Source organism: Schistocerca nitens, chromosome 2 (assembly GCF_023898315.1).
Source record: "Schistocerca nitens isolate TAMUIC-IGC-003100 chromosome 2, iqSchNite1.1, whole genome shotgun sequence".
In the NCBI taxonomy this organism is placed as follows: domain Eukaryota; kingdom Metazoa; phylum Arthropoda; class Insecta; order Orthoptera; family Acrididae; genus Schistocerca; species Schistocerca nitens.
Window position 1 is genome coordinate 288627911 of NC_064615.1, and position 26872 is coordinate 288654782.

Sequence of the window (26872 nt, forward strand, 5' to 3'; positions counted from 1 at the left end):
CAGAACTGGAAACGTTATGTGTTGTTTGGGCTTTTACGAGATTTCGGCACTTTCTTTATGGCAGACATACCACCGTCTACACAGACCATAGAGCTATACCATTCTTACTTTCGGCTAAATTCACTCATGACAGATTAAGCAGATGGAAGCTTTATTTACAGGAATTTAATTTTACGATTGTTCACATTCCCGGCACACAAAATGTTATAGCAGACGCACTATCGCGTTCTCTCAGCAACAATCAGCAAGACGTAGCAACCAACTTCTGCAAAGCAAATTTCAGTGTCATGTACATTCAGCAAGTTGCATTTGAAAATTTTATTTCATCGTCATTACAGGACATAGCAAAAGAGCAAAATAGAGACAACGTGTGGAAAGAAATTAAACACCTCTGGCAAGATAGGAATAATGTTACGATTAGAAACCATTACACTGTTCGCAATGACATTCTATTTCGCCGCTCTCATCCTGACAGCAACAATTGGTTATTATGCATTCCTGACGAACTGGTTAACAAATTAATCTGGTACACTCATTTAAGTTACGCACATTACGGAGCTAGAAAATGTTTTCTTATACTGAGACAGAACTGTTATTTTACCAACATGGAAAAACGTATACGACGAGTTTTAGCGTCATGTAAAATTTGCCAGAAAGCTAAGTCAGACACAACTTCACACATTCCTCCATTATATCCCATTGTACCTGTTAAATTAAGACATATGGCCGCAGTAGACATTTTTGGTCCAATTCCGAGCACTAACAGAGGTTTTTGCTACATCTTTGTCGCTGTTGAACTCACTTCAAAATTTGTTACTTTCACTCCGTTACGCAAAGCTACTGCTAAAACTGTTTCGAAAGCATTTGTAAAACATTTTCTATTTCATGTAGGGCATGTGATGAGAGTAATTTCCGATAATGGATCACAATTTCGTTCTGCTATATGGACACGCATGTTACGAGCTAGAAGCATTTCTCCGATTTATATATCCAAGTACCATGCTTCTTCGAACCCCTGTGAACGATTAATGAAAGAAATTGGTAAACTGTGTAGAATATACTGCCACAAAAGACATATTAATTGGGATACACACATACTCTCATTCCAGGATGTAATTAATTCCATTCCAAATGAATCCACTATGCTATCTCCGTCTGTTATACTGAAAAACGTTGAACCACCAAACAAAATTAAAGAATTAGTAACATTTCCTACATATCGTCGATTACGACACCACGAAATAATTGACATTGCGCTGAACAACATCAAACGTGCCGCAGAGCGCCGAAGAAGACAGCAAAAACAGGTTTGTACACGCCGTGACTTTCACATTGGACAGAAGATATTAGTACGTACACACTATTTATCCAGCAAAATAAAAGGTAAGTGCAGTAAATTTGAACTTCTATACGCAGGTCCATATCGGATTCGCAGCATTCCTCACCCCAATGTTGTACACGTCGAAACTCTCAGAACCAGAAAATCGAAAGGAAACCACCACTTATCCAACATAAAACCCTTTATTGAGTGAGCATACTTTATGATTTATCACACTGTAATGCCATTTACCTATTTTTATGATCATCTCTGCAATTATATTCACATGAAAAATTACTGATGATTATCGTATTTATTTTTTCTTGGCAAGTGCCCAGCAAGGTAAGGTTAGCAGGTCGCTCTTCTTGTCGTTACACATCAGACCGTGCATATTTTCCAGATGAACTTACACATTTTATGACCACTTATGCAATTATATTTATGTGACTAATTATTGATGACTATCGTATTTTTTCTTGGCAAGTGCCTTGCAAGGTAAGGTTAGCAGGTCGCTTTTCTTGTCGTTACACATCAGACCGTGCATATTTTTCCAGATGAACTTACGTATTTTATGAATAACTATGCAATTCTATGTAGTGACGTATTAATTTTATCAAATTCTCTCTCCATTAAAGTATTTAATTCTCGCCTCTATTAACTACACTACATACAAGCTGAACACAACGAACGTCACATTTTGTGTTTCTTATGTATGTACGATTGTTTTCATGTTTTGTTTGTATTCACTGTGAAATAGTTAAGGTATAACACACACTAGTTGACTTTGACATTTTTTGCCCTATGATATCTCAACATCGTGACTGTTTTACATTTTTTCTTTTTTTGCTGCTGCATTGTGATATTCTCTGTACATTTTTGCCTCTGAACACTGTCTATGCTTTTGACATATTACGTTTTCTGTCATGTTATGCTGTATGCTTAATTGTGTCACCATAAACCAGTCATTATGTAGAGGGTATATGATTTAAATGCAAGACATTAATCTTTGTTCATCAATTTCAGAAAGAAATGATGCGTAAAGGAAGTAAATTAAACAGAAATGGGAATTTCAACTACGGAATAGACGAAAGAAGATACAAAAACCTTATGAGGAAGAGTAAATGGATCAGAATTAACAAGCATTATCAAGAATATACTATACACATCGTAGAATAGCAGTCTTAACTGATTTTTTCTTTCAGAATACAAAGCGATTGATGCAGGCTGTCAGACAGAACTACACATCTTAGTTTTAGTGATGAAATATGCTAGAGATAAGGAATAGTTGTGTAATGAGTAATGAAGTGATTTCTTGCAGATGATAATGAATGCTGATGAAGAGTAATGATGAAGAATATGCTACTATGAATAATGAAGTTTTTCTTTTGCAGGTGATGATAATAATGAAGTTATGATAATATGGATAATGAAGTTTTTCTTTACAGATGAGGATGATGTTGAAGTTTATGTATTTATGCTATGTAGTTATTTAAGTATTTGTTGCAGTTTGTTTTGACAGTATGTTTTATATCGTATGGTATGATGACTGAAAGTTTTGGAAAGGACAGCTATGGTACACATTTTTATACACATTTCACTACCTGTTAATTCGAAGTTCACTACTTTTCAGCATAGTCTGCGTTTCTTCTTTCTGCTCAATAATCCATTTTGAATTTTTTTTTCAGGAGAAGCCTTTCATTATACTTACTAAACTTGTTACTTATTAAACCTATACTAGTACTTGCATTTTTTTACCCAGTTGTGTCACAACCTTGCTACAGCTGACTCGCGACGAATGACGTTACACATTTTTCATTTACAGGAACAACCCAGAAGCAAATTTTTTGTTTTTTCTTTTTCTCTTCTTGCATTCCCTTATAATTACCCAAAGAAATGCATTGCTAACAAACAAACAAAAAAAATGTATCACCAGTTCCAAGTAATGCTACCTATTTAAGAGAGTTCTGAATAATACTGAATGATGAACAATGTTTTGTACTATTCAATACTTGCTGGCCGATGAGTGCCAATAATTAGTATAACTAAATGAATTATGTTAATACTATACCATTCATTAGCTCCTGTTTTCAATGATGACTTTTGATGTTTTGTAACTGGCCAATGAGTGCCGATAATTAGTATAACTCAATGAATTATGTTAATGCTATGCCAATAATTGACTCTCCTTTTCAATGATGACTTCTGATGCTTTATAATTGGCCAATAAGTGCCAATGTTCACTATAATCAGTTAATTTTATGAACATTATTCTGTCATACTAAATATGCTTAGTAACTGGCCAAGGACTGCCACTGTTTATTGTAATACGATTACCCATGATTCCAGCAATGGCTATAATCAGTTAATTTTGTGAACATTATTCTGTAATACTAAATACATGGTACAGAAATGTTCAATAACTGGGCTATGAATGCCGCAAACTACTAATGTAATTTTCAATGAGGACTACTATGTGACTTAATGTCCTTCACCTTCTGAGCTAACTACCCTGAATTACTGCAATATCCATTTGTCCTGTCCATCCTCATGATCATGGAGCACTATATTTGGTTTTTGCACTGATTCTACGTTGGTGTGCCTTGTAAGAGCGTGGTGTTGACACGACATGCTGTCCACCACCGTGAGCGATGGAGACGTTATTATGGTTCCACTGTTTGGTGTACCTGATGTACTGCCAAAATGATAACATGGAATATTACTACGACATTTCAGTGTCTTGGATACGCTGATAAATACTTCTGGGAAAAGAACTGCAAATTGTCTCACTTGGTGTTGTATTTCTGTGGAAAGATATGGACTTTCAGTGCAGCTGCGTGCAACCTAAGTGCTACAACCATGATGCAATCCTTCCCTTTCCTATCCTAATTCTTGTAACATAGTAAAAAAAAAACCATTTTTTGCTAACATGATTTGTATTCATGACCTACACATTTTTTTTTTTTTTTTTGATTTGATGATATGTTCTAAACTACAGCACATGTGCACTTATGTCATGTGTTAATATGTTTTCTACTGAATTTCAGTGCCTGTGCACTTTTCTCATTTTTCAATATGATTTGTACTCATTCTGTATACATTTTGTGATTTCCTGATATGTTCAATACTTCAGTGCGTATGCACTTATGTCATTTGTTACTCATTGTATATACATTTCGTCATTTGCTGATATGTTCTGAACTGCAGTGCATGTGCACTCATGTCACTTGTCAACATGATTTTTTGTCATTCTGTTTATTTGTTCTGAAAATGCTAAAGAATTTTTCAGTGCGTGTGCACTTTATGCCATTTGTACTCATTACGTATACATTTTGATGATATATTCTGTACTACAGTGCGTGTGCACTTTTGTCATTTATCAATATGATTTGTATTCATTCTATACACATTTTGTAATTTGATGATATATTCTGAACTACAGTGCATGTGCATTTTGTCATTTTGTTAACATGATTTCTACTCATTGTATATATTTTGTCTTTGCCAGATATGTTCTGTACTCGGTGCATGTGCACCACATTTAATTCATGTACTACATCTGTATATATGCTGTAATTGTAAAGTTAATTAGTTAAAAAAATTTTGTTACGATGGCAAGTCCAAATGACTCACCATCGCTGCCAAATTTTTGCCCCCCCCCCCCCCCCCCAGTGGAGGGTTATGAAACACGTCTGTTGTGTGGCGGCGATGGCGAGGCATTGCAGAGTCTCTGACCAGAGAGCTGTTTGTCGTTACTAGTCTGCGCTCGACCGCGCGAGAGTTACTTGCGGTCGAGTTGCGAGTTGTAGTCGGTCGCAGTTGCATGTAGGCAGTTCGATAGTAGTAGCGCATACGAGATGACATAGTCTGTGCTAGTAGCGCGCGAGAGTCAGTCGGAGTTGTGTGAGGAGTCGGCGGGCGTCGACATGGCACTCTGGTCAAGATTCAGGACGAGGTATATTTTTTAAATAAGGTAATGAAGCAGCATTGCGCATATCTGATAATGTAATGTATCTTAACTGTAATTAATTTGTCCAAGAATCGCCCCAATAATAATTTTGTTTTCAAAGCAATTTTTTTTAACAAAACAATCATTTGAATTGAAAGAAAGTTTCTCATGCATTTCCTTAAAGAAAAGTTTCACTTAAATCCAAAGAATATTTGCGACGCATTTCCTCCAAGCTTTGGCAAAAAATAAGAGCAGATGCAGTTTTACAGAGGTAAGAATTTGAGTTTAATTAGTGAACAGGGCCTAAGATCGACATTTTGGTCTATTTGCGTTTTAATTGTCACTGAGATTTCATTTTTTATTGAATTGACTTTCATTTCTTGTGGGGTGGTTACACTAGGTTCTATTCTCGTTAACATTTAAATATTGTCCTTTCAAAATTTCTGCGGGGAGGTTACACAATGTCACATTTATATGTAAATAAGAGCCAAGTATTCCTTTCAGAAATCTTAAAATGTCGCAGAAATAGTTAATGGTCGCTTTTGTTGTTGGCGTAGGAGCTTTTGTGATGTCTCAGCTTATCTGCATGGAAATTCTTGTCCTAACAGGACCTGTTTACGAAAATAGCCCAGAATAATTCCCATTGTATTCTTCCTGATGTTCCCTTCCTGGAAATCGTGATGTCCTGCTGTCAACATACATCTCAGAAATGGTAAACTTTCTCGCTGCTACAATCCTTCATCAGGTCCGTGCACGCTCGCAAAACCTCCGTTAATCATAAAAGCATTCTTGTTGTTTGGAAACCGGGAACTACCTAAGCACAGACGCCAAAATCAGAACAATTACGCAAACAGAATTCGAAGCACTGTCCTACAGAAGAGAAAAATGTCTGGAATTTTCGGTGTCCTCCACCTAGTGGCCTGGAGATTTCTTAATGCCACAGTAGCAAATGAGTGCCGGCATTACCACCAGAGACTTGTCTTTGAACACTTGAACTTTCCATAGATGCCTTGCCTCCATCTTGTTTGAGTTAGTTTGTAGAGGCTCCTATGCCCCAGCAGGATGGACGTCTTGAGAATGAATGGAGTATTCTGATTGAATCTTACTGAATTTACTCTCCACATTACTGAAGCTGCCATGTGGGAGCACTGTCCGCCACTTGTTTCTGCAGACGAGGCTTTCAGAGACAACACTATTTTGTACAGATCGCCATATTGCACTGACAGTTAAATCCCACTAAAGTGGTCTACAAATCGTCAAATACATACCATTTACTCACCGTGCCACTGTGCAGAGCCAATGGAGGAAATTGCCGCCATAAATGCAGCGCAGAAGCGCGTGTCTGACATGGAGAGACCTGCCAGCCATGGACGACCGCACATCCCGGAGGACTTGAGTGGCACTAGGTTGAACGCTATCAACACTCCCAGCGCAAACACTCGTCGTATTGAATCTTCCCAACTTCCGACAGTGTATACATGCGACACATGTGGTCACGATGGCGACTTAACGAAAACTTAATGTTAGTTTAGTATTCACCCATCCAGGGGAAGCCGTGAGCCAAATTTTCATAAGCCAGAAGCTTTCTCCGATTCTCTGAACTGGTGTACTAAGGATGTGCAAGCACCAGCTAGGTGCAAATATGTCCACTGAGATGCTTTCTCCGGCCCTGACTTGTTTGCTTGCTGTTGTGCTTTCTATGGCCATCTCCCGACTCACCAGAATATTGGGAACCAGTCACATATTTATCAGTGTAACTACAATTAAATATTAGGATTACTGCTGCAGTTTGACATCAGGTAATGTACTGGAAATGTGTCCTCTTGACGTCCGTGGTTCTGGATTGAATCTCAATATCTATACGCACAGAATTTTCCGCATAAAAAAATCTTTCATTCCCCTTACGGCTATTGACGTGCTGAATCCATACCTCCCTCACGATAGGACACACTGTCATTTTCTCTGGCCATGCCGGACCGTAACCCACAGTAGCCTTACACTGCGACATATACGCATTTCTGACAAACAGTGCAGCGATCGTTTATATGTGAGCAGCACCCGAAAAAATTATGGCATGTCCACATTCACACCAGCTACATGTATCGAGCTTCTTCAGTTATAGGAAATTATCTGACGTTTCAGTGTACCAGTCAGCACTTCTGGAAGGTGCTCCATCCTGCCAAAACTCTCTCGAACAAGTGTTATGAAACACAAGAGTCTGGTACTACGTGATAATCAACAACGCCACTGCGGGCGAAAGGGTTTGAAAGATATCACTGATATGGGCTGGTGTACTGTAATCTACATGTCTATAATGTGAGAAGAAAAACCCCAGGAAACGCCTGGGGGTCCCGATGAGCAGACTTCCTTTTCACAGCCGTATTGCCCATCTTGTTTGTACACCACAGCAGGGTCCAGTTGAGCCCCTGAATTGCTATATTGTGCAGCTGTTTGCAAAATGAATCTATCACCCCATACATTAGGATATCTTCCTCAATGTGTTGAAATCACAAATCACCACGTCAAACGTATCCTTCCCTTACGACTAGACATACATAATTTTCTGTTTTTAGGTTAATAGTAGTTTGATTACTTCCCATAAACGTCTGGTGATATGTTGAAACATAAGCCACAGTACCTTCACGTTCAAGCAACAGCATACATTTTCTGATAATCAGTTTATCAATTGTAGATGTATAAAAACAGTTATGCTACGTGCACAAAAAAAAAACGTATTTGTCTATGAATAAAGGATGTAATTACAATATAAAAGAGCCCTAGAGTCTTTTTGGTTTATCGATTTCACCACTTCCACGAAACCTTTTTGTATTTTCCATCCAGCCAACACACAGTGGCGTCTTTTATATATATATATATATATATATATATATATATATATATATATATATATATATATATATATATTATATATATATATATATATATATATATATATTCAGACTGCCAAGGCCGGTTTGCGTCAGTGCGTTCCATGCATAGCTTCCACCACCCAGATCACTCAATTTTCCCTTACTAAAAAATTATTGTGAGTGCAAAATATACTAGAGTACGTTCATTCGGAGATCATTTTCACGGGCGGAGCGGGTGGGTGGAGACACCGCAAAACTGTTGTAGTCTAAGCGCATTTTTAAGTTCACGTTGCTAAGCACCGTACCTATTTAACACTTTGGAGCAGGAGTAGGATCATCGCGGGAGGGATCTGTTATCTCAGCTGGCGAAATTGAGTTTGTTACGAAAAAGCAAAAGAGCCTGTTAGAGCGTCATACAAAGATTTTGTTTGCTACATGTGCAATACGCAATGGCTGGGGTACCAGGAGCGACGAAGCCTATAAATCTAAACGAGGCCCTGAGCGTCATGCTTCGCCGGCAAGTGCGCCACTAGCCGTTGTGCGGGACACCGCCGCCGCCGCCCCTGCCGCGGCCTTCACAGCACCGCTATGGCGTCCATGGGCTGCTCTCGCCAGGCTAGCGGCTCAGGGCTGCAGCAACCAGGCTGCTCACAGAGGCGTGATTCTGCAGCGTCTCCTCCTCTTCCTCCCCCATCCCGTCCTCGCTAATCACGTGTAGTACAGCACATACCCTGTCTACTTCACCAACTCCATCGACTAGTTGTGCCGGCCGGTGTGGCTGAGCGGTTCTAGGCGCTACAGTCTGGAACCATGCGACCGCTGCGGTCGCAGGTTCGAATCCTGTCTCGATCATGGATGTTTGTGATGTCCTAAGGTTAGTTAGGTTTAAGTAGCCCTAAGTTATAGGGGACTGACGACCTCAGATATTAAGTCCCATAGTGCTCAGAGCCATTTTTTGACTAGTTTTAGTTATAGTATTAGTAATAGAGAAGATCCTGTGGCTAGTGGCAGTTCCCTCTCCCGTCCTTTTAGTGAAGGACATCAGGTCAGTGACACCATACCGCAACTAGAATACTCGATGATTCCAGACACCTTTGAGGAGCGAATCTCGTTTACGAGGATCGAAACCAGGAAGGAGGGTACCTCGAGCCTGTTCGTTTTCTAAGATTGTGCCTTCCTGTCGTGGAAAAAGAGCTCTTCGAAGTAGTCAATGATCCGCGGTATCCCGTCATTAAATACAGTGTGGTGCTCCGCATAGAACTGTCACATCCCCCCAAAGTCAATTCTGGAATTGAAGAGACAATTCTTCATTATCTCTGGGGGGAAAATAGCGTGATAACGTGTAGCATGGCAACAGCCGAGTGGCTTTGTAGATCCACCTTGAGTGCTGTACTGGCCCAGTTCTCAGAGATGGAAGTCACAGGATCAGCTCAAGCACTCAGCCGAATACTATACCTGGGCATCCATACACATGTCTATGATCTGGTAAATGGAGGGTCTAGCTATATCAAGCTACCTAAGATATATCTAATAAGCAGGCATGCATTAAAATCGAAAATATAAAGGATCAGGGTTGTTTTGCATGGTCAATCTTGTCTTGTGAAAGAAATTACACAGAAGATCCACTGCCCACATATTGATGTGATAGATACCTTGACATCATATGTGTTATAACTTCGATGGTATCAAGTTCCTCATCAAGATCCAGGACATGCCTAAATTTGAGGCACAGAATACTGGAATATCGGTTCATATTTATGGCCTGGAGAAGAAAAGCAAATCAGATGAGCAAGACAAGCATATTGTTGTTGGGCCCCTCCATTTTCCAGAATTTTCCAGTGAGCGTGAGCTGCATGTAAACATGCTGCTCCTCTATGAAGTTGATAATTATCACTATGCGTGGATCAGAAACATGTCCCGACTCCTTCCTTCCAACTATCAGATCATCATAGTGTAAAACATATTTGCTTACTTCTCTTTAGACAAGTTATTAATAGCGCATCTAGTAGACTTGGCTTCCAAGGACCTGGTACCTGTTATTGTGCCTACTGAGGAAAACAAATTTATAAAGTTCAAGAATGCTCACCACCAGGACCGATTCCCATTTGTAGTGTATGCTGACTTTGAATGCCTCCTCGCTCCTGTGACCTGTGAAGGTGACCCTACAGCCTCACATACCACCTTTACAGAAAAACATATACCATATGCGGCAGCATACCAAATTGTATCGTCCAATGAGTCGAGTCTTAACTGCTACAAACCTTATGTCGAGGATAATTCTACGGTTTGGCTGCTCACTGAGCTCAAAAAACTTTCATGGGAGGTTGATAAGCTTTAGAGCGACAACGTTCCCATGACCAAATTGAAGGAGAATGAAGGTTTGTATAATAACGCAGTTGATTGTCATGTTACCGGGCTGTCTTTAGACAGAAAAGTGGAAACTCCTCGTAGGGACCACTGTCATCTTACAGGGAAGTTCCGTGGCACAGTTCACAATGTGTGCAATTTGAAGTACCACCTACCAAGGGACATACCCGTTTTCATCCATAATTTAAGCAGGTATGACACTAACTTTCTAGTTGAGCACTTGGTTGATTTTAGATTGGAGAAAGATCAGGTCAGTGTGCTACCTGAGAGCATCGAGAAATACATTTCATTCTCCAAATTAATGACGCCAAGAATTATGCTCCACTTCCTTGATACACTACGTTTTATGCAGGCGCCACTCTAGAAACTCATTGTAACTCTACCTTGGGAGGATATGCGTATCACTCGAGCTGCATTTCCCAACGAGGAAAAGTTTCAACTTGTGACTAGGAAGGGGTTTTTCCCATATGAGTATGTGGATAGCATGGCGAAACTCGACGAAACCAGGCTACCCAACATAACTGAATTCTCCAGCAACCTTACAGGCGATACCATAACATGCAGAGTATGAGCATGCCATGAATTCAGTATTTCCACTTTATGAGAGAACGCACTGCTTTACATTGACACAGACGTGCGCTTGCTTGCCGACGTTTTCGATAAATTCTAGAGTCTATGCATGACCACATATTCTCTGGATCCCGCCTTCTATTACACTGCACCTGGGCTATCTTGGGATGCAATGCTCAAGAAAACGAAGTGCAGCATTGAATTATTGAATATGCTGACATGCTTCTTTTCTTTGAGCGAGGGATCAGTGGGGGACTTTCCCAGTGTGTCCATAGGCACGCCAAGGCTAATAAGCCATGGATGGGTGACAGGTTCAATGCATCCCTTGATGTGAGTTACATAATGTACCTGGACATAAATAACTTATACGGATATGCCATGCAGCAGTCACTGCCGAATGGTCAGTTTCGATGGGTGCCCAAAGAGAAATGCAAGGGATTAGGTGAAAAATCGTGGGGGTATCGCAGCTGATTCTGTTATAGGATATGTGGTGGAGGCAGAACTCATATACTAATTAGTTTGTATGATGTGCATGCCGATTTGCCGCTGTGTCCAGAGCCACTAGTTCCATGAGGAGACTCCATGCCATAACTGATGACAATGCTGAGGGACAAGAGGAGACACAGTATTCGTTATTGTAATCTCCAGCAGTGTCTCAGCTTGGGTATGGAGCTGGTTAGAATCACCCGTGCTATCTCCTTCAAGCAGTCCCCCTGGCTGAAGGAGTGTATTGATTTGAATACGAGACAGAGAGCTTCTGCGGCGTGTGACTTTGAGAAAGATTTTTACAAATTAATGAATAATTGGAGAATTTGAAAGAAGGACGTAAAATTTTGATTAGAACTGAATGGGATGGGCGTTATAGCATAAGAAAATGCATTGCCAGACAAATTTTAAATGGTTCACTATATTCGATACGAAACGTATTTATTTGGGGATGTGCCTACTAGACCTATCCAAACTCCACATGTACCGCTTTCATTATGAGTTTTTTGAAGTCTCATTCCGCAGATCCTAAATTATTTTATATGGATACAGGTAGCTTCATCCATCAGGTGAAGAATTGCGATCCATACGAAGTAATGAGGTACCACGGTAATGAATTCGACATGTCCTCATACATGGCTGACAATCCTTATCGTATTATTTCACAGAACAAGAAGGTTATCGATCTTATGAAGGACGAGGCGAATGGATTGCTGATTGCGGAGTTTGTAGCTTTACTCTCAATAATGTACGTGTATCGCACACTGGAAGGTGCCATCCAGAGGCGGGCTAAAGGTGTGCGTCGTATGGCAAATAGAGCCCTCTCTATCGAAGACTGTTTGTGGTGCCTGCGCAGTGGTGCTCGCAGTGCTACACCGCAGCCACTGCACATGGCACTGCAGGCAGTATTCGATCGAGAGGACACCAGGTGTACACTGTGCTGCAGTCTAAAATCGGCCTGTCGCCTCATGACGGTAAAAGGGTCATTTGTGATGATGGGATTGAAACTCTCCTCTAATCACACTGAGTGAGAGAGAGAGAGAGCGAGAGAGAGAGAGAATGAGAGAGAGAGAGGAAGTGTGTGTGCAGAGGAGTAGTATGACCCTTTTATCAAAGTGTAACTAATTGTGTGCGTGTGTTTATGGGTGTGTGTGTATGTTTAAGTGCAGTGTAAATATTTATGTGTACTATGTACATATGTATATACATACACATAAAGCATGCGTGAAAAAGGAAGGATAAAAAAGAAAGAAAAAGAAAAAAAGTATGTTTGTATATATGCAAACCATGTGTGTGAAAGAAAAAAATTAAAAAAGCATCAACAAAAAATATTAAAAAGCATAAAAAGAAAAAATACCTGTGTATTTATTTATGCATGCATACGTAGCATAAGTGCATATATATATATATATATATATATATATATATATATATACCGCCGAAAATCATTAACAAAAGCCCACAGATGCGACGAAGCAGCGAAAATAAAATTGTGCCAGGCCAGTTCGGATAAATTGCATAGCCTGCAAATGTTCTGATGGACTGTGAGCTATGTAGTTAAATAAACACTTAAAACTATTCTGACTTGGATGGCTAGTGGCTGGTGAAAAACTTAAAAACTGTTCTATTTACAAGACGCACATGGTATATATATGTATATATATATTTAATTCCAGAATGAGATTTTCACTCTGCAGTGGAGTGCTAGTTCTGCAAGGTTCGCAGGAGAGCTTCTGTAAAGTTTGGAAGGTAGGAGACGAGGTACTGGCAGAAATAAAGCTGTGAGTACCGGGCGTGAGTCGTGCTTCGGTAGCTCAGTTGGTAGAGCACTTGCCCGCGAAAGGCAAAGGTCCCGAGTTCGAGTCTCAGTCGGGCACACAGTTTTATTCTGCCAGGAAGTTTCATATATTTAATTGTTTAATATAAAGTACTACACATTGATCTTGCCAAAAGCCGAGAAGCGATTCTTCTTAGTGTTTTAGCTCACTGGGGCACTCTGGGGTGCTCTCCGGGGCACTCTGGGATGCTGTCTGGGGCACTCTGGGATGCTCTCTGGGGACTCTGGTATTCTCTGGGATCTCTCTGTGGCACTTTAGGCTTCTCAATGGGGCATTGTTTATTTTATTGTTCACTTTAAAGTTGCGAAGCATCCTTATCTATCTCGTGAGATTTTTTTTTAAAGTTTACTTATTGATTCACTAAAAAAGGTTATCTTTTAGATCTATTACTTAATTGATTATTGATTATTACTATCTGTGGGTTGCAGGGGTACCGACCCCTGGGGAGGTGGGTGGTATTAATGCATGGCTGTGTTCATATGGCCGCAACAGCTGCGTAAGTCGGGTGACCTTGAACGAGGTTCGCCTGGCTGCCACCAGAGCTTGCAGGACCGCGCTATAGTTCTAACTAAGTGCGGTCCGCTGGAAAAGGGTCTTTCCGGTCCGCCATGTTGGATTGTCAGCGCGCTACTTCCTGCCGCGCCCAGCCAGCTTCTAATTATCTGCAGGAAGTGTGACGTATGGCGCGGCTCTTATCAGTACTTGCAGACGCACATGGTATATATATATGCCATGTGCGTCTTGTAAATAGAATAGTTTTTAAGTTTTTCACCAGCCACTAGCCATCCAAGTCAGAATAGTTTTAAGTGTTTATTTAACTACATAGCTCACAGTCCATCAGAATTGTTATTGTAAAATCCTTTGCTCTAGGAGCTGTTGAAATTAGATTCTAAGCATGCACAGTCCATCAGAATTATTGTAAAAGTTATGCTCCTGGGGCTGTGGAATTTAGTTGTAGTAAAGAAAGTATCTCTGCATTAGCTTTTAGCATAGATTTATAAAAAAATTTCTCGACCAGTATTACTGTTGTAGCATGTAAGTTAAAAGTATATCTGCATTGGAAGAGTATAGTCAAATTGCACATCAAGAATTATATTGTAATCTGAACTGAATAAACGAAGAAAAAAAATTCATCATAAAACTTTGTTGTTATTTACAAAAGATCTGTCTCCTACTGCATTATATATAAAGGCCTTGCAGGTCACAAATGGCATAAGTTTTGCTGAAGGTGAATGCTGTTAAAGAGGTGAAGCTTAAGATGGAAAATAACAAAATATATAGAATGGTTGCATGGAATTACGCCTATCGTGCAGCACTAATTTGGTTATGGGAGCAGAGGGACGTGGCTGTGTCTGCTTCTATAGACATGCCTAGAATTATGTCAGCTGTGCTTGAAGAAATCCACAGACATAGCATGTGGTTAAAGCTGGGCACTGATAAGCTGAAACAGGGATGGAAAAAAACCACAGACTTTGTGAGGTAAAAATTTATTTATTTCTCATGCAACGTAAAAAAAATTACATTTTCATAAGCAGACACAGCAATACTATTTTCACACATCTTCTTGTTCTTCTTGAGCCGATGGAGAGCAGGACCCCCATAGAATTCCAGGTCTTGAATAGACGCAAACTTGAAGATTCTAGACATCTATGGGATCTTCTACTTCCCCTTTATGTAGACGTTAGTCAAATAATCGAAGCGACGTCACCATATCTTTATAGGGTATGACAGGGTCATACCAGTGAATTCCATGATATACATGTGTTACCACTTTGCACTCTCACATGTCTTAGCATACTTCACATACCTGAAAGACCTCGATGGTACAATGTTTAATGATAATGTCTCTATTACTCGTGCGTCTTCTGAGTACGCTACGAATACAGCTCCTTTAAATATGATCTATCTACGCTCATCATCATAGAAACCATTAAGTAAAGAAATAAGCCATTAAAAACTAACAATGTCTTAGGTGGCTGCGCAACACACGTTATTATTATTGATCTTTTTCAGCTATACACCCAATACAATAAATTTTAGTTGACAGTGGACCATCAGTGTGACATAGCGTATTGGAGTCATAGTGCATAAAGCGGGGCTCATACTTTGAAATATGTCGGGTGGCAAATAAAATACGTATCTCATAGTAGTGGTTCCAGTTGTGTAGGCAAAATGTAGTAATGAAAACCGTTCACCTAGCGACGATTCTTTCTCGGTTTTACATAAATATCCAAGAGCACATTACACATATTTCTTGATTTCACCCGCTCAAACACGCTGTAAGCAGTAACATTCTCATTTCCCACGAATCCATAGTCCACAATGTTAATCCTCGTAACATATTAAGGAAGTAAGTGCTATGGAATATTTTTTTTAACGTGTGGCTACAGTTCTGTTGTTGAACAAGCAGAGTTGCGCAATCACTAGCTCCCTTTAATAGCGGTAACTAAAGCATGACCATACTTCGCACACTACACTCACTAACACCCCTCAGAACTAAGGCATTACCTTATTCACAGGCATCCAGCACAAACTTGAAGTTGAATAACTGAATTACGATGGAGTCATAGTGATTACTCAGTTACATGAAGCTAGTGCGCTCAAAGAGACAAACAAAAGTCTATTTCACACTTGTAATTAAGCATTCTTTGCAACCAGGTCTATAGGAGGTTTCTACATGACATGATAATCCTTTCTGAAAATTCAGCTCCCGACACACGTTATTGGATCCAAACATGGCTGTATCACTAAGTCACGTTTTCTCTCACATGTAACAAACAAAATCTTTGTCTGACGCTCTAACAGGCACTTTTGTTTTTTCGTAAGAAACTCAATTTTGCCAGCTGAGATAACAGATCCCTCCCGCGATGATCCTACTCCTGCTCCAAAGTGTTAAACAGGTACGGTGCTTAGCAACATGAACCTAAAAATACGCTTAGACTACAACAGTTTTACGGTTTCTCCACCCACCTGCTCCGCCCGTGAAAATTATCTCCGAATGAACGTACTCTAGTATATTTTGTACTCACAATGATTTCTTAGCCAGGGGAAAATTGAGTGATCTGGGTGATGGAAGCTATGCATGGAACGCACTGGCACAAACCGGACTTGGCAGTCTGAATATACCGGGTGGTCCATTGATAGTGACCGGGCCAAACATCTCACGAAATAAGCATCAAACGAAAAAACTACAAAGAACGACACTCGTCTAGCTTGAAGGGGGAAACCAGATGGCGCTATGGTTGGCCCGCTAGATGGCGCTGCCATAGGTCAAACGGATATCAACTGCGTTTTTTTTTAATAGGAACCCACATTTTTATTACATATTCGTGTAGTACGTAAAGAAATATGAATGTTTTAGTTGGCCCACTTTTTTCGCTTTGTGATAGATGGCGCTGTAGTAGTCACAAACATATGGCTCACAATTTTAGACGAGCAGTTGGTAACAGGTAGGTTTTTTAAATTAAAATACAGAACGTAGGTACGTTTGAACATTTTATTTCGGTTGTTCCAATGTGATACACGTACCTTTGCGTATATATCATTTCTGAGAACGCATGCTGGTACAGCGTAAATACCACATTAATGCAATAAATGCTCAAAATGCTTTCCGTTCTTTTCCGTTACCGCCGAAAACCATTAACAAAAGCCCACAGATGCGACGAAGCAGCGAAAATAAAATTGTGCGAGGCCACTTCGGATAAATTGCATAGCCTGCAAATGTCCTTGACCGAGTGCTTGTATGACTATGATTCCGAACAACATGTAAACACATAGTAATTCGTGATATACAAAATGGACTTGATTTAGACACTCATACATCACAATCTATGGACCAGAACACAATAAAGGACCTAAACAAATAAATTGCATACTTAAAAAAGCAACATTCTTACGAAAGCAGATAAATGTAATAGTTCGGTTCTCATGGACAAAAGTGATTATGAAGATAAAGTCAAACAACTCCTCACACCATATTCCTCATATCGTTACCAAAGATCCTACCAAAACCTTCAAGGAAGAAATTAAAAACTTAATCAAGCCCTGCGAAAGCATAATACCTGAATATGGAGCTACGTATTTGATCAAAATGAAACGCGTAGCTCCTAAAATGTGTTTACTCCCTTCACCACACAAGGAAAGCCAACCTTTGCGACGTCTTGTGCCAACCTACGCCACACCAAACTACAAAATTACCAAAGAATTACATTCTGCATCAAAACCAATACAAAATTTAAATCGAAGTTTCTAACTGTAAATTCAATGGACCTCGTTAACAAAGTTAAAGGTCTCAGTATTCCACATAGTGCAATACTAGTATCTTTTGGTTATAGCAGCAGCTTCTTTACAAACATACAAGTCAAAGAATGCCTCGACATTTTGTCGGAACTACTATACAGCGCAGGTGTCAATCCTGTAGAAGTAGAAGACATAAAACTTTGCACCCTGACATGTTTACAACAAAATTATTTTCAGTTTGTACTCTATACCAACAGCTAGATGGCTTGGCATAGAGGTCTCCCCTTAGCCCTCTTTCAGCAGCAATCTTCAAGGACCATTCCGAAAAACAGTTGCTACATAATGAGCTTCTCAGCGATAATACCAAACATTGGTACAGATATGCAGACGATGCGCTGTGCCTGCTGACTCGAACCAACAGATGATTGAACACATTCATGAAACATCTCAACTCACAACACAAAAACATACATTTCACGTTGGAGACTGGTGAAAAATCCATTAATTTCCTTGACCTCAGCATAGATATAAGTAAAAACTCAGTTTGGAAATTGACAGAAAACACACCACAACAAACATGGTAACACGGTAACAACCTCAAGTTCACAACACCCAGTATCACACAAACAAGCTGCCTTCCATTTAATGGTACATCGTTTTACAGCCATACCAATGTCAAAACAGAACTTTCAGACAGAGTTAGAGACCATTAAAACTACTGCATGAAACAATGGGTATAGCCCTGAATTAATTGACAACATTTTACACAAGAAACAAAGAAGAAAAATATTGCCCCATGTGTGACCCCCACTGCAGCAATAGCCATAACTAGAACCAACTGGTGTACTATCAACACATGTAGGAAAGGTATCCAGCATTTGACCAAAACCCTCAAATCCTTCAATTACAAGACTTCATTTTATGTAAGAGGCTCACAACAAAAAAATGGCTCTGAGCACTATGGGACTTAACATCTATGGTCATCAGTCCCCTAGAACTTAGAACTACTTAAACCTAACTAACCTAAGGACATCACACAACACCCAGTCATCACGAGGCACAGAGAAAATCCCTGACCCCGCCGGGCTCACAACAGACATGGTAACACGGTAATAACCTCAATTTCACAACACCCAGTATCACACAAACAAGCTGCCTTCCATTTAATGGTACATCGTTTTACAGCCGTACCAATGTCAAAACAGAACTTTCAGACAGAGTTAGAGACCATTAAAACTACTGCATGAAACAATGGGTATATCCCTGAATTAATTGACAACATTTTATACAAAAAACAAAGAAGAAAAATGTTGTCCCATGTGTGTGCCCCCTCTGCAGCAATAGCCATAACTAGAACCAACTGGTGTACTATCAAAACATGTAGGAAAGGTATCCAGCAGTTGACCAAAGCCCTCAAATCCTGCAATTACAAGACTTCATTTTATGGAGGAGGCTCTACAGTTCATGGCCTTTTCAACAGCAAGGAAAAAATGGATTTACTAAGTAACAGCGGTGTTTACAAAATCACTTGCTATGACTGCAACAAACTTTATATTGGTCAGACAGGTAGGGCCATAACAACTAGGCAGACTCAACACAAATGCAGCTGGAGATTACATAAGTCAGACTCTACATTTGACGAATATGTGCTGAAGGAAGGACACAGATACAAAGTCCACACAGAAGTACTACATATAGCCATCAAAGGAAGAAAGCTAAGCCAGTTAGAAGCACTTGATGTAAACAGACATTTAGCTCAAAATCCCCAGCTGGTTCTAAGTAATAAAATACAGCTGAGTACCTACCCATTCAGTCAACCAGCTACACGCCAACAAACCGCCACAATGACACATACTGTTCCACAAGATTGAAACGCAATAGAAATTCGTATTCTTTACCTTGGTTACCCCACAAACTTCAACAATATATCTTGTTATACTTTAATATTGTGTATTTTAACCATGTAGTGGAGATATGATACTGCGTGAAGAATTTGGCAGAGCACTGAAAGACCTAAGTCGAAACAAGGCCCCGGGAGTAGACAACATTCCAGTAGAACTACTGATAGCCTTGGGAGAGCCAGACCTGATAAAACTCTACCATCTGGTGAGCAAGATGTATGAGGCAGGCGAAATACCCTCAGACTTCAAGAAGAATGTAATAATTCCAACCGCAAAGAAAGCAGCTGCAAAATACTAACATGAATTCTTTAGAGACGAATAGAAAAAATGCTAGAAGCCAACATCGGGGAAGATCAGTTTGAATTCCGTAGAAATGTTGGAACACGTGAGGCAATACTAACCGTATGACTTATCTTAGAAGAAAGATTAAGGAAAGGCAAATCTATGTTTCTAGCATTTGTAGACTTAGAGAAAGCTTTTGACAATGTTGACTGGAATACTCTCTTTCAAATTCTGAAGGTGGCAGAGGTAAAATACAGGGAGCTAAATGCTATTTACAATTTGTGCAGAAAGCAGATGGCAGTTATAAGAGTAGAGGGGCATGAAAGGGAAACAATGGTTGGGAAGGGAGTGAGGCAGGGTTGTAGCCTATCCCGATGTTATTCAGTCTGTATATTGAGCAAGCATTAAAGGAAACAAAAGAAAAATTCGGAGTGGGAATTAAAATCCATGGAGAAGAAATAAAAACTTTGAGGTTCGCCGATGACATCGTAATTCTGTCAGAGACAGCAAAGACCTGGAAGAACAGCTCAACGGAATGGACAGTGTCTTGAAACGAGGACATAAGATAAATATCAACAAAATCAAAACGACGATAATGGAATGTAGTCGAATTAAATCGTGTGATGCTGCGGGAATTAGATTAGGAAATGAGACTCTTAAAGTAGTAAATGAGTTTTGCTATTTGGGGAGCAAAATAACTGATGATGATCGAATTAGAGAGGATAGAAAATGTAGACTGGCAATGACAAGGAAAGCGTTTCTGAAGAAGAGAAATTTGTTAACATGGAGTATAAATTTAAGTGTCAGAAAGTCTTTTCTGAAAGTATTTGTGTGGAGTGTCGCCAAGTATGGAATTGAAACGTGGACGATAAATAGCTTAGACAAGAAGAGAACAGAAGCTTTCGAAATGTGGTGCTACAGAAGAATGCTGAAGGATAGATGGGTAGATCACATAACTAATGAGGAGGTACTGAATAGAATTGGGGAGAAGAGAAACTTGTGGCACAACTTGACTAGAAGAAGGGATCGGTTGGTAGGACATATTCTCAGGCATCAAGGGATCACCAGTTTAGTATTGGACGGCAGCGTGGAGGGTAAAAATCGTAGATGGAGACCAAGAGATGAATACACTAAACAGATTCAGAAGGCTGTAGGTTGCAGTAGGTACCGGGAAATGAAGAAGCTTGCACAGAATAGAGTAGCATAGAGAGCTGCATCAAACCGGTCTCTGGACTGAAGACCACAACAAACAACAACAACCATGTAGTGTGTATAACATTGCCCATTGCCAAAAAATGTTATTTACAATGTAAAACATGATTGTTGCACAACATAAGTTATTAGTGATCAGTGAAATAGCTTTCAACCAATGTCATGACCACATAAGCTATGACATTGTAACCATATAACTTGTAATACTGGAAGATTATGTATTTTAATTATTGTGTACAGTACTATACACTGCTCAAAGTTTAGTTTCAAATGTAAGAAACATGTTTTGAACAACATGATTGAAGAGAGCTTAGTTTAACAGTTTCTCAGCCAACTAAGACTTCACCAAATTTAGTATTATAACCATTTCACATGTAAAGTCGTGTAGTTTAATTATATTGTGCATAATATTGTCCATTGTATTAAGTGCAATTTCAATTCTAAGAAACAACTTTGAAGGACAACACTCTATGCAAGTGATTGTATCTTTGCCTAAAATGTTTGGTTATCTAAGAACTATTGTCCCTTTCAAATGTAAGTCATTTTTTCTGGTCTAATAAGCCGTAAACTAGTTCGAAATAAACAAAAATCAGCAGAACAAAAACAGTACACTTGCTATTCAACGTTAAAAAGATTATTTCCCAATGATTTCAACTTATTAATTTTCTTCGTGATTTTCTGGCAGCAAACTGTGTTGTAAGAGCTGGAGGTATTGTTTTATGTTTGATCCCCTTGTTCTGAGATACTCTGTGGGTTTCTCTCGGCTTACAGCTAGGTATTTTGTGCCAGGCTATTTTCTTCATTGTAACTGGATCAGTGTTTTTTTTTTAGCTTGTATCAGGTTACCTTTTAATTCAGGTGTTTTCATTTGGTGAATATATCTAATTTATATAAGAGATCTGTCTGAATCCCTCTGTTGCCCTGAATTAATAAGTTTTTATTCAGCTACCGAAGCCCCTGGCAGATACGAAGGAGCCCGACGCCACCACGTTCGAAGAAGCAGCACACTAGCAGTTGATGTTAATGTTCCAGCCAGTGGGGGATCAGCAGGCGGGAGTTCATTCACTTCTTTTCAAATCACGCCCAGTCAAACACCTACAAGACCACAGTAACATACGCTGCTCGCTTGGTCTATCAAAATTTGCCTGACCGCTGTTTTCTCCTAACGTGGCAGTCAGTGAGTTTCTCTTTGCTCGGAAGCAGAAACATTGCTTTCCAGACATTTCTAGAACGATGAGCTCTTTTGAAGCTGGATCTATAACTGAACATCCGAAATGATAATTTCTACAGCCAAGCCTCTCCAAGTCACCCACCATTGGGCAAAATGAGTTGTGTTGAAGCTGAAGATGTGCAGAAGGAATGATGAATACCACAACAAGTTTTGCACTCACAGTTTTATTTTCACAATGTGATAATTAAAAGTTTATGACAAACCCAGCTGTACTTTGCATGAGGTATTCTACGATTGTGACTACAATATTTTTATTTGTAATTACTTTGCTGGATCAAGATTTTTAAGTTTGCACCAGAACAACATTTTTGAAGCATAAAAAAGTAAAGAACACGCTTGTTTATTTTCTGTAGTCTAAAGAGGTGACGTCACTGTCTAATTTTCGGAGTCGCTACGTCGGGTGGCAGAATTTCTCATGACATTTCTGCCCTAAACCGTATGAGATTTCGAAAAACAAGTACGATGAAGTGGAGTACCTGGCAGAGTGCCTACTTGCAGCAGCTGAATGTCACTTGAGCCAGTGTCCAGTGCAAGGTGCGCTCTGGGTATTCATCTCCTCCTCTGTGTTACGGCGGATAGCATGAAGCTTTTCTCATTTGTACTGGAAATGCTGGGCATGTGAAGGGCCTGTTTGTGTCCTGCCGCATCAAAGCAGAACACTGAGATTCTGTAATTGTCCACCTACTTGATATCTCGCAAAGTTTTCCCTTTCTCTGTACAGAAGTAGCACTCAGGTCACGAATCCGTTGTTCTTGATGTGAGGCTTGAAATATACACTACTGGCCATTAAAATTTGTACACCACGAAGATGACGTGCTACAGACGTGAAATTTAACCGACAGCAAGAAGATGCTGTGATAAGCAAATGATTAGCTTTTCAGAGCATTCACACAAGGTTGGCTCCGGTGGCGTCACCTACAACGTGCTGACATGAAGAAAGTTTCCAACCGATTTCTCATACACAAACAGTAGTTGACCGGCGTTGCCTGGTGAAACGTTGTTGTGATGCCTCGTGTAAGGAGGAGAAATGCGTACCATCACGTTCCCGACTTTGATAAAGGCCGGATTTATCGTATCGCGACATTGCTGCTCACGTTGGTCGAGATCCAATGACCGTTAGCAGAATATGGAATCGGTGCGTTCAGGAGGGTAATACGGAACGCCGTGCTGGATCCCAACGGCCTCGTATCACTAGCAGTCGAGATGACAGGCATCTTAAGCGCATGGCTGTAACGGATCGTGCAGCCACGTCTCGAGCCCTGAGTCAACAGATGGGGACGTTTGCAAGACAACAACCATCTGCACGAACAGTTCGACGACGTTTGCAGCAGCATGGAGTATCAGCTCGGAGACCGTGGCTGCGGTTACCCTTGACGCTGCATCACAGACAGGAGCGCCTGCAATGGTGTGCTCAACGACGAACCTGGGTGCACGAATGGCAAAACGTCATTTATTCGGATTAATCCAGGTTCTGTTTACAGCATCTTGATGATTGCATCCGTGTTTGGCGACATCGTGGTGAACGCACATTGGAAGCGTGTATCCGTCATTGCCATACTGGCGTATCACCCGGCGTGATGGTAGGGGGTGCCATTGGTTACACGTCTCGGTCACCTCTTGTTCGCACTTGACGGTACTTTGAACAGTGGACGTTACATTGAAAACGTCTGGTCAATGGTGGCCGAGCAACTGGCTCGTCACAATACGCCACTCACTGCTCTTGATGAACTGTGGTATCGTGTTGAAGCTGCATGGGCAGCTGTACCTGTAAACAACATCCAAGCTCTATTTGACTCAATGCCTAGGCGTATTAGGGCCGTTATTACGGCCAGAGGTGGTTGTTCTGGGCACTGATTTCTCAGGATCCATGCACCCAAATTTCGTGAAAATGTAATCTCATGACAGTTCTAGTATAATATATTTGTCCAATGAATACTCGTTTATCATCTGCATTTCTTCTTGGTGTAGCAATTTTAATGGCCAGTAGTGTACTAGCAAATTGGCTAAGGCTCACTACGTTAATAAATGGTTATTGAACATTAACTGTAATACTGATGGTATTCTATTTTTTTATCACACACGGAGCAGCTAAAGTCTCCTGACAAAGTGTTGCAGGAACGTACGCCTAAAAAGTCACAGGAAACCCATTTCACGTAAGTAACCTTTATAATCCTGGTGTTAAGTAAATTGTGGAAATTACATTGACAGATCAGTGTAGACATTCTATACTCTCGTCTCTGCATTGCTCGTAGAATCGCGGTTTTGACAGTTCAGTAAAGACATTCCATACTCTGATCTCTGCATTCTCGTAGTCGCCATTTCTTAATATCATTGTACATGGCGCATTCTCAGATCTTAATTGCCGGCCCTTAGGCCGAGCTGTGCAGTACGGCCCCTCCTTGCCGACCGAAGTGGTCGGCACAAATCACTTAGCTCTGCGCGTATTTTTACGGGACTCTACGGCGCACGAAGCGCTTCATCTGAACGATGTTATTTTAACGTTATTAAAGTCGCTATCAAAATGAAATTTGAAATGAGTGGATGATAGTGTACTAGTTAGAGGATAGCTAGTACGATTGTCGATTAAATCTGATTAAATCCGAAAAATATTAGTAAATGAAAATCAGAGATTTGACGCTCTTCATCAAGAGTAATCCTTACATCTCATATTGCGGCAGCTAATGAGATAATCCGACTACTCAAATGGCACAAGTTCGCACGCAATCGGTACCTTCGGCACTATCTGTTATCTGCACCTTCTTACGTCATAATCAGCTAACGCAATCTCAACTAGACGTGAGATGCAAAGCGAAAAGTGATCTCTTGTCGAAAAATTTTGGACTTGAGTTACTGTAATTTCTAACTTCACTAACAATTTCTGAACAATTTGAGAAGAAAGTGACTTCAATTTCTAAATTTGGATTAGTTATGACAGATTGAGTATTTGCGATGGAAAAGAGGTTTTTTGAGATAATGCGTTTTAAAGTTTCGTGTTTAATTGCAAGTAATTAAGAGAAAAATTTCATGTATATATCAGCCTTAAAATTGTCTTTGTCAAATGGTGCGGAGTTATTCAAGTTAACATTATACATTATGTGGTTAACACCTTCAAATGGTTCAAATGGCTCTGAGCACTATGGGACTTAACGTCTGAGGTCATCAGTCCCCCAGAACTTAGAACTACTTAAACCAAACTAACCTAAAGACATCACACACAGCCATACCCGAGGCAGGATTCGAACCTGCGACCGTAGCGGTCGCGTGGTTCCAGACTGTAGCGCCTAGAACTGCTCGGGCACCCGGCCGGCTAACACCTTCAGACCTAGAGAAAATACAGTGTACATAAATTTAAAACGGAGTAAATTGGCTCCAGATTGAGAGAAATTACTGAACCCTGTGAAGCTTTTTGTCGGCAGTATATTGGTGTTTTTATTCTACGTTAAGGCCAACTGCAGTTTGGGAAGATCTGTAGACTTTTCTAATTCTCATATAAAAAGGGATGGCTTGACATGTTCCGGATTTTCCTAAATCGCTTCAGGCCAATGCCGGTATGATTTCTGTGAGAAGGCATGGCCGTCTTCCTTCCCCATCCTTCCCTAATCCGATGGGACCGATGACCTAGCTGTTCGGTTCCCTCCTTCAAATCAATCAAAAAGCACTTGTCTTGTCCAGTATTATGTAATCGCAAATTGTGACACTTTTATACAGAATTACTCTGAGCTCCTTAAACTGCCTCTAGAATTTGGGCGATGCTGTTTTGTGATGCATTAGATACACAGCTACCAGATTTGGAAAAGGGGCCTCTTACCAAGCCAGTGCTATTTCCCCATAACGAAAAGAGCTCCGTTTTCGATATCCGTCTGACAAATTGCGAACTGAAACTTCGGGTTAAATATTGTCACTCTTAAATCCAGAACTATTACTTGTAACCGGGAGTAACCAACCAGTGGAGCTACACTGAACAGTGAAATAAACTGGTACAAATACATAATATCGTGCAGGACCCCCGCGAGCGAGCAGAAGTGGAGCAACACGACGTGGCATGGACTCGACTAATGCCTGAAGTAGCGCTGGAGGGAACTGACACCATGAATCCTGCAGCGCTATCCCTAAATCCGTAGGAGTAGGAGGGGGTAGAGATTTCTTCTGAACAGCACGGATATGCTCAGTAATGTTCATTTCTGGCGAGGTCGGTGGCCTGCGGAACTGTTTAAAGTCATAAGAGAGTTCCTGGGGCTACTCTGTAGCAATTCTGGACGTGTGGAGTGTCGCATTATCCTACTGGAATTGTCCTAGTCCGCCGGAAAGCACAATGGCCATGAATGGATGCAGGAGATCAGACAGGATGCTTACGTACGTGTCACCTGTCAGAGTCGTATCTAGACGTATCAGGAGTCCCATATCACTCCAACTGCACATGCCTCACATCATTCGAGAGCCTCCGCCAACTTGAGCAGTCCCTTACTGACATACAGGGTCCATGAATTCATGAGGTCGTCTCCATACCCGTACACGTCCATCCACTCGATACAATTTGAAACGAGACTCGTCCAACCAGGCAATATGTTTCCAGTCACGAACAGTCCAATGTTGGCGTTGACGGGCCCAGCCT